Here is a 13,446-nt window from a genome sequence, read left to right on the forward strand (position 1 = left end):
ATGTATAGCTAGGGACTGTGATGTGGTTTGTTCTCCAACACCCCACCCCCCCACAAAAGGAAATTGTGCCTATTTTTTGGACACTCATTTGATATTAGAGGTTTTTTTAGTAATTGGGTGAGCTGTTCGGACTTGACCCCATTTTTGGGTGAAAAGGTCCTTGATATACCAAATTATAGTTTTCATTTTTTGGTTTGTGCAATATCTTTTGTGACAGCGAAAAAAATAAAGAACAATTAGACATTGAAGTAGGAAGCATCAATGTGGGATGCTGATGATAGGAAATGGAGAAGTTCAGAAATGGGGGAAGCTCTGCATAGTAGGCATCCATCACATTACTGTCTTGGTTATTGTTCATTCAATTTGAAAAATATTTGGTGTTCATTAATTTTTGCTCTTGGCTATAATGACATAAAAGTGTAAGTTGAAAAAAACAGTTTCAACTATATTGAAAAAATTAAAATGTGCCTCATAATTATAATAATGATAAACTGTCTTTGAATGTACTCCCCCTTTCCTCGACTTCTTTGTGCTTGTCCACATTTATCTTATCTTAGCTAGTGATTTACTTGATGAGGAATTTATTAACCAAGAAAAATATAGTTCAAAGGTTGCTTATGGTTGATTTTCATGAGTTGTACTTCATTTTCTATGTTACCTAAAAATCATAGATGCCATTTTTGCAGTTTAAGTGCATTGATAATGGGGGAGCAATTCTCTACATGTATTTTTTAGATGCATGAATAAATTTATGTTAAAAGACAGTACAATAAGTAGGAAGAAAAATCGGAGGATAAAAGACCTAAAAAGGAACGGTGACCTCAAAAAACAAATAATTACTAAACAACAACTAAGCAACCTAGTCTTGTGATTTTGCATAGGTGAATGTCGAGAACCTATTTGTTGAAACCCAAAGCCATGCAAAGATCATCATTATGTTCCAAAGCAAGTTAATGCAAGTGTCCATACTCTTGAAAGCATTTTTGTGCATTTATATGCACCAAAAGATTGTCATAATCAAACATGGCCATATTGCCTTTCTCGCGTTCCTTTTCCCAAATCCCCTTTATACTACCTTAGTACAAAACGCCTTCAAATAGGACATACACACCCAATTTTCTCCAAACATACCAACAACTTACTCTAGAGGGTCCAAAAGAATTGACAATGTCTAATTCAAGTGTGAACAAGTCTCCTAACACTTAAAAACAGGGGACACATTCATTGGGCAACAAAAATTTGTTAGGTTTTCTTTTTTGAAGTGTCATTGGTATCAATCTTATGGCTATACACATATAAAACACTTCTAATATTATTAGCATATTAAAAATATCCATCTCATTTGGAGAAATGTAATGGTGGCTATTGTAAATTGTGAAATGTGATCAAGTAAGTTCTTAAGGCTCACCTTTATCCCTTCCACGAAGCTTCTACCAATCCTTCTATCAATTATTCTACTCAAAGCATCCACACAATTGTGAAAGGAAAGGAGACAAAGGATTTCATTGTCTTTAACTCTTAGAAACTCTAAATGAGTATAGCCTCCCCATTCACCAAAAATAAGGAAAAAAAAAAAAAACCCATTGATCAAACTACTACATGACTCCAATTTTCTCCAAATTCTTTCTTGCCCATCACTTATCCAATAAGGCCAAACTAACACAATCATAGGCTATCTCAATGTCCAATTTCAAAACCAATACCCTCTTATCTCTTCTAATGGCATCTTCAACAACCTCATTGGCTACTAATTTGCGTCCAAAATTTGTCAATCAACAAGAAAACGCATTGACTATGGGATTGGACTAATTGGCTTAAGTCCATAACTCTATCAACACAATATTTTTTAAGCACTAGGAGTAATACATGTCAATTTTATGCTTCTATCCACAATCCCACTAGAGAAAAATTAATGAGAAATTTTAAGATTTTCCTTAAAAAAAAATCTCAACCTCCTTAAAAAAAATCCATATTTTCACTAAGGAGTCCTCTCTCTATTGATTTTGAACACAATAGCATCAAAGTTGTTACGTGTTCGTTGTGTGTTAAGTAATATTACAATAGACTTTAATTCGACTAGACCACTAATGTTATTTGACAAGATTTGTGATTTCAACTTAAGTCACTCTAGTTGTTAGTGGTTGACAGAGTTGTTTGAAAGTTCATAGTTAAATTCATAAAATTTGCAGTCTTAACTTAAACTCATAAGGTTTGTAATTTTAACTTAAATTAAATTTCATTAGATAGTTGGTCCATTAACTTGTTTTACTATTTGAGATACAAAGGAAATAAATTTTTTTCTTTGACTAAGACATAATCTAACATGAATATATAAAAAGAAGAACAAAAAAAATTTCTAAAAAAATCTTAAAATATGGTATATGATGCAATTCAAATCAATTTCATACACCTATTATACATTAGTCAACCATTCTCTCTCTCTCTCTCTCTCTCTCTCTCTCTCTCTCTCTCTCTCTCTCTATCTCTCTCTCTCTCTCTCTCTCTCTCTCTCATATCGGAGCAAGGTTTCCTTCCTACTCGCTAGTCAGCATATCAGGTGACCCCCACATGAGTGGACCCCACCGTTAGGAGCCCTCCTTTCGATCCACCTTCTTCCTCCCCTTCTCTCTCTTCCCCCATAAGCATATTATTATAAAATATACTAATAAAGCATATTAATTATCATCTTATAATTATATATATTAAAATTTTAAAATAGTATTCTTGAATATTAAAATTATTTACCTAATTTATGAGAAGAGATACTATATTATAATAAAATGAAATATTTAATTATAAAATTGTCTAGATTGATATTGCTATTTAACTATTATAATTAATAATATATGAATACAAATAATTAAATTATTTTTAGTATAATTTAATGACTATAAGCTACAAAAGCATCAAATAAATATATGTAGTTTTTACTAGCACAGAAATTTATTTGATTGTTAAAACATGATCCAACAAATGTAAGTACCCTTAATCACATCTACACACTACAAAAAATAAGGTTATTAGTGAATGATCAAAACTATCACTAATACTTATAAATTCGTCACTAATAGTATTAGTGACGAATTTATAAGTATTAGTGACGGTTTTAAATTAGCTGCTATATCTGCCGTTACTACTAATTATTAGTGATGAATTTTAAAATTGTCACTAATGATGTCGTATTAGTGACGGATTATAACCGTCACTAAAACTCCAATACTGTCACTATAAATTCTATATTGGCTCGGTACAAATTCGTCACTAATACTCGTCACTAATAGTAAGGTATTAGTGGCGAATTTCAAAACCGTTACTAATACTGTATTATTAGTGAAGGATCAAAATCCTCACTAATAATCAACTATTAGTGACAAATCCTGAAATCGTCACTAATAGTAGAGTATTAGTGAAGGATTAAAACTGTCATTAATACTTATTAACCTTTAGTGAAGGATCATAATTCGTCACTAATAGAATAGTATTAGTGACGGTTTTAAATTCGTCACGAATAGTTGAGTATTAGTAAAGGATCAAAACTGTCACTAATACTTGGTCTTTAGTGAATGATCAATATTCGTCATTAATAGTATAGTATTAGTGATGGTTTTAATCCTTCACTAATATCTATAGAAACCGTCACTAATTAATTGAAAATTAATATTTTTTAAAATTATTAATTCCTATGAAAATCTGTAATTACATTTTTGTATAAATAACATTAAACCATAATTATTTTAAAGATTCACAAATTATAAAAAATTCTAATTCAAAATCAAATTCAAATACATTATACAAATTCCAAATGTTTTATACATGAATCTCATATAATCAGAAAAAAAATACAAAAAAAAATCAAAAGTTGCACCCTTCTGTAGTGCATAAGATGATGTTGATGGTGTGACAGCCGCAAATCCTACAAATTAAGAATTTAAAAAAAAAAAATTAATATACGATTTTTGACCATATATGAACTATAAGTATCAATGATTTGATAGAAAATAAACCAACATTCGGACAAAGTTTAAAAAAAAAAATGATACTATTTTAAATTGCTAAATTTTATCAATTTTGAGAAATTTTGATAGCATTTCCCTTGTAAAAAGAACATTTTTCATAGAGATATATTTGAAACCTGAGTGTTTACACAAACAGTTCACAATAATCCAACAAGTAATTAATGAATTTTATTAGTGCACAAGATCTTTATATAATCAACATTAAATAATGTAATGTGTTTATGCATCCCACAAACAATCTATATCAGGCTATAGTTCTATGAAAAAATAAAATGTGATATTGAGGTTTACATGACTTCTTTAAAACTCAAAAACAACTATAATAATAAAATAATGCAAATGAGTCCATTATTGATAGAATTTTCACTTAGCATATGTAAAAGTAAATTTAGAAATGAAGTTCACAATTTATTTGAACTTCACTTATCCTTTCAAAAATGTTTTAATATTCAACACACTATAATCATTCTCATAAATATGGTATATGACTTTGATTATTTTGGGAGAAATTTAACAAATTTTCGGTAGCATCTCATCTATAAATAAAACATTTCCCAAACGTGCAAGTCATTAAAACATGCAATTCAGAAGATTTTTGCATCATATAGATGCTCCATGTGCTCAAGACAACCTTATGACTCAAAAATAAAGACAATGGCATGTATGAAAGTCCATAAGATTGTGTTTTCTAAAACTATAGAAGTTTTGAAAAATTTTGGCAGTATTTTCCCTGTAAATAGGACATTTTCTATAGAGATATGTTACAAACCTAGGTGTTTACACTAAACAGTTCAGAATAATCCAACTAGTAATGATTGCATACATACATACATACATACATAAAGATCTTTACGTTGACTAGATTTTATGCATGTTTTTTATCTTCGTTTCCCTAATTGGGTATTAAGTTGGGAGTTTAATGTTATTAGATCTTTAGTTAAGGAGTTGGAAAGGAGGCTCCTGTATTACTTGTAGGCTATAGTGTTGGGAAGATTTATTTAGGAGGAGGTTAAGAAAGCATTGGAATTTAACAAATTTTCAGCAGCATGCCGTCTGTAAATAGAACATTTCCCAAACCTGTAAGTCACAAAATTTCTTCCTAGGTTTAGCTAAGCCAGCAGCAGTAGTACACAACCTAGGGTCTGTCTACGCATATATGAAATTGCAGAAAATATAATTCAAGTCCCAACAGCACAAGGCATACAGTTCTAGTATCTTTCAACAATTCATAATTTTTGCATATGAATAGAATTAAACAAGCACACACATGCACATTTTTATAATGTATATTACTTGATGGCAAGAAAGAGAGATGCTTCATTAAAAGATACTGATTTTAATTTATTTGCTTTTAGTTTTATATCAAATTAGTTATTTCAGGCAGGTGTGTATCCTCATTTTTAGGGAATTACTTACCTACTATATGTATCATAAACCCATAGAATTTAAGTTTATTATTTTCGAATAAGGGTTACTCACCCTGAGTGTGTGCATGTGCTGCATCAATACATGTGTACATGTTTTAGTGCATGTATGTATCTACAGGTAGATCTGTTAAAAATGACCAAATGTGAATTGTGAGGCAATCTGCTTATTTAAAAAATGTAGGTGTCTGACTTCTCCACGCCTGCCTGGCTGGGCATAATTATAAGTTTATCATATATAAACTTTACTAGCTGACAATATTTAAGCATATTTCTTACATGGTCAGTTTTCCTAAGCATACCCATTCATGAATCTCTTTATCAAGCTCACGTGTATTAGACTTAAAAGTATGAGGTATAGATGCTGAATTTTCTATGCACAAGAATAGAACAATTAATATATTAGGATTTGATAGCTTACCTAAAAAAAAATCATTGTCATGATGTAAATGATTCTAAAATTGTAACCTGCCATCCTCTTAACCACTTGGCAGTGAACCATTAACTACCAGGCCACTAACCCCAACAATGATACTGCGGAGGTAACTCAATCCCTCATTTTTTTATTCTAAAGTTCACATGTAGTCTATTTTGGTCAAGGGTTCTATCCTCAACTAAAGTTGAAATGTCATTTCACTAGTTTTAAAAACTCTACAGTAAGGTTCAGAGATGCATCAAAAAAGAAATTACTTGTAGAGACCCAGAGAAATTATAATATTTAAATAATAAAGAAGAGGAAAAGGGAAAAAGAAAACAAAGCCTTGTCGATGAATTCAGGAGGTTTGTTGACGAGAAAGCATGAGGGGTTCGTCAGCGAGGGAGCATTCAGCCGACAAGAAAATACCAAGAGGATGTTTTGGGCATATCTTAATTTCATCGACGAGTGAAGGGTTCGTTGACGAATTGCCTATTGACCTCGTTGATGAGGTGACGTGGCTTGTTGACGAAGGCTAGTGTATAAATAGGCCAAACTTCATTTTTAAGCTAAAATTTGACGCCCAAACTCTCTCTCTCTCTCTCTCTCTCCTCCCTTTGTCCCTCCACCCTTCTCTTTTAATTTCTGGGCCCATTTGTCGCCGGATCGACGATCCGAAGCCACCATGACACTCCTGGAGAAGTTCTCTACATATCTGATGGAGTGGATTGTCAGTGGGACAAATTTGAAATTCATCCCAAACTCAGGGTAAGACTTTTACTCGATATTTGGCTTTCCCTATAGTTGTAGAAAGCGTAGTACGCGTAGAAGTACAAAAGTTTAATTATGGGAAATATCATTTTCAGGGTGCTAAACGGGGAACCTTACAAGTGCGAGATTGCTTATTTTAGGGGCTTTTCAGGAATCAGGTAAGGGGATAAACTAAGTTAGTTATTTTATGAAAATGTATGTATGTTATTACAACATCTGATTTTAGGAAAATAAATATATTTATATATGCTCTATGTTTGGGAAATACTGCTGTAAAAGATGATATGTTTATATATATATATATATATGAAACATATTTCGTGTGGCATGAGTAGAATTCATAGTGAAATACTGTTTTCTAGGAATATGATAAAGATATGAATTTTTATAATGAAAAATCGGCGTACGGGCCGAGATTTTTATATGATTTTCTAGTGTGTGGGCTAAGCTATGGATATGTTTGCCGGTGTACGGGCCGAGCTATGGATATGATTTGTCGGTGTACGGGCCAAGCTATGGATATGTTTGCTGGCGTACGGGCCGAGCTATGGATATGTTTGCTGGCGTACGGGCCGAGCTATGGATATGTTTGCCGGCATACGGGCCGAGCTATGGATATGATTTTTCGGTGTACGGACCGAGCTATGGGTATGTTTTCCGGCGTATGAGCCGAGCTATGGATATGATTTGTTGGCGTACGGGCTGAGCTATGGTAAAATATGAAATACCAGCGTACAGGCCGATGATTTTCATGATATACGTATATATGCAAAATGATATGATTGATTTGATAATTAATGGTATGAAATTTCCATGTATCAGAGTTTGGTTATATGCTATATATTATAAGAACCTGGTTAGCTTGGTCTAGGCTAACACTTACACGGTACCGATGCTATGTGTTCATGATTTATCATGATATTTGTGTTAACGCTATTGTACGAAGTAGCGTGAGGTTAGATGGTCGATGTGGTTTTAAGAAGTGTGAGCGCCCCTAGTGTACGGACCAGGTTTGGCAGACCCATCGGACTTACAGACTGTACTTTTGACTTGGCAGTGGTCGGCTAACCATTGTCAGGTCCCGCCTTCGGGTCACACAACCCAGTCATGTGGGGGTAATACATGACAACAACCAACTAACCTACTAGAGTGGTTTTTGTATTATTATTTATATGAGATGAATTATGCTTATGAAAATCATGTATGTTTTGCCATGATATGAGAATATATGTTTCCTAGATATGATACAGAAAGTTATACTGTATGTTTACGCATGATTTTATATAGAACACGGAAATACTCATGTTGTCAAACACTAGTATTAGTTTATTTCCCTTACTGAGAGGTGTCTCACCCCAAAATTTCATAAACATTCAGGAGCCCCAGATAGGAGAGCGGATAAAGCTCCGCTGAGATAGCTATTGTCGATCTGCCCTTCCTAAAGGGTAAGTACTTAGATAGGGTCGGATGGACTTTTGAGAAGTGACCCTAGGGCATCTTTTGGGTTGTGTATTGTGTATATACTTAAATACAATGGTTGTAGTAACTCTGGTATTGTGATGAGTGATGTTGGGTTTATGATTTATTTATGATTTTATGTTTCCTGTTGCTTAGGCTTCCGTGCTATTTTCTAATGTATCCCTGGTACCCACGAGTTCAAGTGGATTATGATCTGTTAGATTTATTATATAGGTTTTATTATAATAGAAAAATATATATATATGAAAATTTAAGAAGGTCGTTATAGTAGTGATTCATGAAAGTGAATTTAAGAAAAAAGAAAATAAATATTTTAACTAAAAACAGAAGTGAGAAACAGATAAAAATTATAGATATCAATAAAAAGCATTTGTGTGTGCATACACCTATATATGTATTATATGTTGTGCAACACCTAGCGCAAGGCATCATGTGTGCTATCTTACCTCCACACTTGGAGAGATTTCCAAACTTTTGAACCTTAGGATTTGGATGTTACACACTTACCATAGAATCAATGCTCACCCTAATCAATTATATGTAGTTAAGTAGGTCCTATATGTGTGCATTTTACATAGTGAGCTCAACCATCCTATTTCTGTACCATGACAAATTACCAATACTCCCAACAAGTGTAAGCTTGTGGCCAATGAGTAGCTTAATTCATTTTTTCAATTCTCTAGCACACAGTACACACTTCAATATGGACATATCTTCATATGCAATAAGATGACAGCTCTTGCTACACAGCATATAAAGTCAAATCATTCAGAGTTATGGGCTGACTTGAATGACTTCATAATTTCGAACTCTCATATAAAAGAAGCCTTGACCCAATTCTTTAAAAAAACCTATACATCTTGATACATGGGACTAGATTTCACCAAAATTTCCAAAAATATACACAAAATTTCATACTTTGAACGAGGTTCAAAGGAAAACAAAACTAATGTTGCTTTTCTTTCAAAATTTTGGTTGAAATTTTGGACACATCACCTTGAGTTTTGGGAAATTTCTCCAGTTTATAATGATTTCAAAAATTATGAAACTTCGGTTATAATTCTTAGTTCTTACTTTTCTTTTAAATGAGATTGGGATGTCATGTTTGTTTATATATGTGGTTGGGGGTTTACAGTTATTTAAACTGCATTATAAGTAATAATAATGTTTAAAATTTAAAGTATGCCAATAATGAAGTTATTTAAATAAATTATAGTGATAGAAAATAGATACAATATAATGACACAATAACTAACATTTAATAATTTATAATGATCATATTATACTCATGTACACCCTTACTCAATATTTTGTAAACTATAGTCAGTGAAGTATATAAACACTAAACAATATAAGATTTCATCCCAATATCTAAGTTACTGGGATAAGAACAATGATTTTGAACAATCAAGAAGATACAATTGGATTGACATTTTATAATGATGATTTTGGACAATCAAATGAATGTGAGATGGTCATTGTAATGATTTGGATGTTCTTTACTTCTTCACGTGCTGGACACATGCAATTTATATTATATACTAGTCATGAATACATTTTTTTCAGTTTATCTTTTAACCAAATTATGCATAATCATACCCATTAACATCTCCCAAAGTTCCTTCGAGGTTGCCATCATTTCTTTTTAAATGAAATTGAAGCCCATATTGAAATTGAGATTTCTATGAATCAAGACTCCAAAAATTTCTATTTGAATTGAAATTTAATTAATTGTCTTGATGTTTCTTGAACATTTACAACATTATCATAAAAGCATCAATAAAAATTCAAACCTGTAAAATTTGCAGTTTGATCAGAACATAGAATTGATTGAGGGAACCATGGAATGGAAACAATACCAATTTCAACCCTTATTTCATCAGCATGAAAACATACAGTAATAGCTAAGCACAGAACGATGACTCGTAACATTAATTATGAAATAAATATTCTACATTGAAAAATACAAGTTGCAGTGTACTTATTGACATTATTAAGCTTGAAGAAAACCATAGGTAATTCCATGAAAGTACAACATACTACAATATTACCATATCACTGGATCCATAATAAGACAGATCCCTCTTCAGAGAAAGGTTCAGACTCAAGTCTTAGAACAGTAAAGGTAAATTTTTCAAAGAGTAAGGCATGGGCGACAATAGCACACACATACACATGTGCCCACACAAAAAAAAAATATATTGTTTGTAGTGCATACCTAAATGAACAACATAAGCTACCACTATTAAATAGAAAATAGGTATCAACTGTCACACCCCGAACTCACAGATGGGTCCCAGGTGTGATTTTTGTAACCTAACCCGTCTCTGTATCAATTAAAATATATATGATACTACATTGAATGAGGGTTCGACCCTGTGGGGTACACGTACACCCTATACACATTCACATACATATCCATACTCATCAAATAAGCAGCGGAAATGTTCTTTCTACACATACATCACACCATACCAGAGTCTATACATAACTAGAAATATACATACCAAAATACAATACATACTTCAGGTGTCTACAAAACCCAGCACTAACAACCCAGTTACAAAACTCGTACCTAGCCAGGTACTAAACGTAGCTAAACGACACCCCCGCTTCTAGATGCTAGGATGTTAGTTTCGGCTACCTGATGGACCTGAAAAATATTTGTATATTCGGGGCGAGACACCTTTCAGTAAGGAAGAAAGTAGGTTATATTAGTGTGTGGCATACAATTGTTATTTCGGCCTAAAGCATAACATAATACAATACAGTACAATACAGTTCAATACAATTCCAGTTTTTTTCACAAATCCGTTCTAGTACATACGATACCAAACATACGGTCAGTGTCGTCACACTCAAGCACCCGATATCCTACAATAACCAAAACCTCACAGCGATATCATTGCCAGTACGGTGTAGCTCACACCCATCAGTGACCAGCAGGAAAGAACAAACGATATTTCACACCCTCAGATATAAAGCCGGACACTCTTAGCCACGGTAATTAGCCGAGACATGGCGCCAGTATACGGTAATTAGCCACCCCTAGCTGATTCAGCGTAGGGTAATTAGCCGCCCCTAACTGATTTACAAAAGTTGGAACAATTTTGGAACTCATGTCCCTATACTCATCAGCGTACGGTAATTAGTTGCCCCTAGCCGTTTTTACAAAAACCTGGAACATTTACATAGGACATTTCATTCCACACTTATTTGAGTATACAACAAATCATATCATTTTTCAGTTCAAGAATACAGTTTAATACAAATATGGGTATGGTCATGTTAATAGTACAGTTTTAATACAACATACGGTTCCTCCAACAAAATAGAGATGATACCCGAAACCCCCAAATTTTTCCAAAAACTGTAACACGAAAATTTCACATTTTCACTTGATAGATTTTCCCAAATAAGTAATCAAAACATACATACGATCGTAAACTACAGGTTTATCGATCCCGATTTCAAAAATAAACTGATCTAAATAGAATCCCCTTATCTTTTCCCGAATACCAAAATACGAACTCTACGGCTCCAAAACTACGAACCGAGACACCAAAACCTAAACATCCAAGAATTATAATTCACTACAATTCGTACTACTACATATATTCCAAAACAAAACTGAAATCGGACCCTTACCTCGATTTTTGGGTCAAAACCCGAAAATCCCCGAAACGACTTTCTGATCCGCTAAAAAAGTAGAGCTTCTCCTTTTAATCTATGTGATAACGTCAGATCGACAAATCAGAAGACGAATAGCTTAGAATATAAGAGAGAGAAAGAGAGATCCCGCTAGTTCTAGAGAGAGAGAGAGAAAGAGTTTGAGGTTTCTTAGCACCTCAACAATGAAATAGGATATTTATAACCCTTTTGACCCGACCAACCTCGTTGATGAGATGGTGCCTTTGTCGACGAATCATCCATACATTTCGTCGACGAACCGGTTCCTTCGGCGACAAACCCTATTTTGATATTTTACAACACGTTTGGTATTTCTTTGTTGACAAGACTCTGAATTTGGGCGACGAAGAGTACGAGGGCCTTCATCGATAAGAAAAATGGCTTCGTCGACAAAGCCTACAAAATTTACCTTTTTACCCTTTTCTATTTAGTCAATCCACATATTTTGGGTCGGGTTCTTACATCAACAATGTAGTGAGTTGTACATGCATTCATTTTCATTGTTCACTATGCCTGCATCACTGCACATGTTGGTATGACACTATTACTCATGGAAAGAATACCAGTCACATAACACATAGACACCCTTCAACATTTAATCCAATTCAAACTTAAGCGTTGGAATTTAACAAAATTTCTACAACATGTCGTTTTTAGATAGAACATTTCCCAAACTTGCAAGTCACAAAAGTTCCTCCTAGGTTTAGCTAAGTAAGAAGTAGTAGTACACAACCTAGGGTCTGTCTATGCATATATGAAATTGCAGAAAAGATAAATCAAGTCCCAACAGTACAAGCAATACAGTTCTAGTATCTCCCAATAATTCACAATTCAACATATGAATAAAATTTAAAAAGTAGCAGAACTATAATATCATGCAGTTCAAACTACGTTTTACATACCTTCTAATGAGAGGAGCGACCTGCATCATATAGTCGAGATCGGTGCATCATTTCTTTAAACTGCGCTTGCCTATTCAAAATTGTGCTGAGCGTGGCTTCAACGGTGGGGACCTTGTCTTTCAAACTCTGGTTCTCCGTTAAGACATTAGACACCATGTCTTTCAAACTCTGGTTCACTACGACATTGGAAACCATGTCTTTCAATTGCTGGTTCTCCATTTCCATCGTATGCATCCGCTGAACCATCTCGTCCGCCCGAGACTTGGCGTCTCGACGCACTCGTTCCGTCTTAGCACGAGCCGCCGCACCCATAGAAGATGATGTTGTAAGGGCGATGTATCCACTTCCAAGACCTTTTATCTAGCCCCCCGCTCTTTCCCCAAGCACCTGAGTGGTCATTTGGTAATTTGTCATTTGCTGGCTCCCCTCTACAACAAGTGCATCCTTCAGTTCGACCATCCTCGCCAATTTTTAGTCATGAAAATGATAAAAAGGAAGAAATAAGAATACAACTTCGATGTTTTGAATCAAATTATAAACGAAATATTTTCTTTAACTTCCATGTTTGCCCTACGCACCGTCGCACCACTCCCCCGATCGCCTTTAGTGTGTTCTTTGATAAAGATTTGAAAACGGCTCCTTTATTCCAGTCTCGGGATCATGCTACATTATAATATAAAACATCATTAATATTAATTCAGATAAAGGTTAGATATTATAATATATAACAATTACCCTTTGATGATTTA

This window comes from Malania oleifera, chromosome 6 (genome assembly GCF_029873635.1).
Source record: "Malania oleifera isolate guangnan ecotype guangnan chromosome 6, ASM2987363v1, whole genome shotgun sequence".
Lineage (NCBI taxonomy): Eukaryota > Viridiplantae > Streptophyta > Magnoliopsida > Santalales > Ximeniaceae > Malania > Malania oleifera.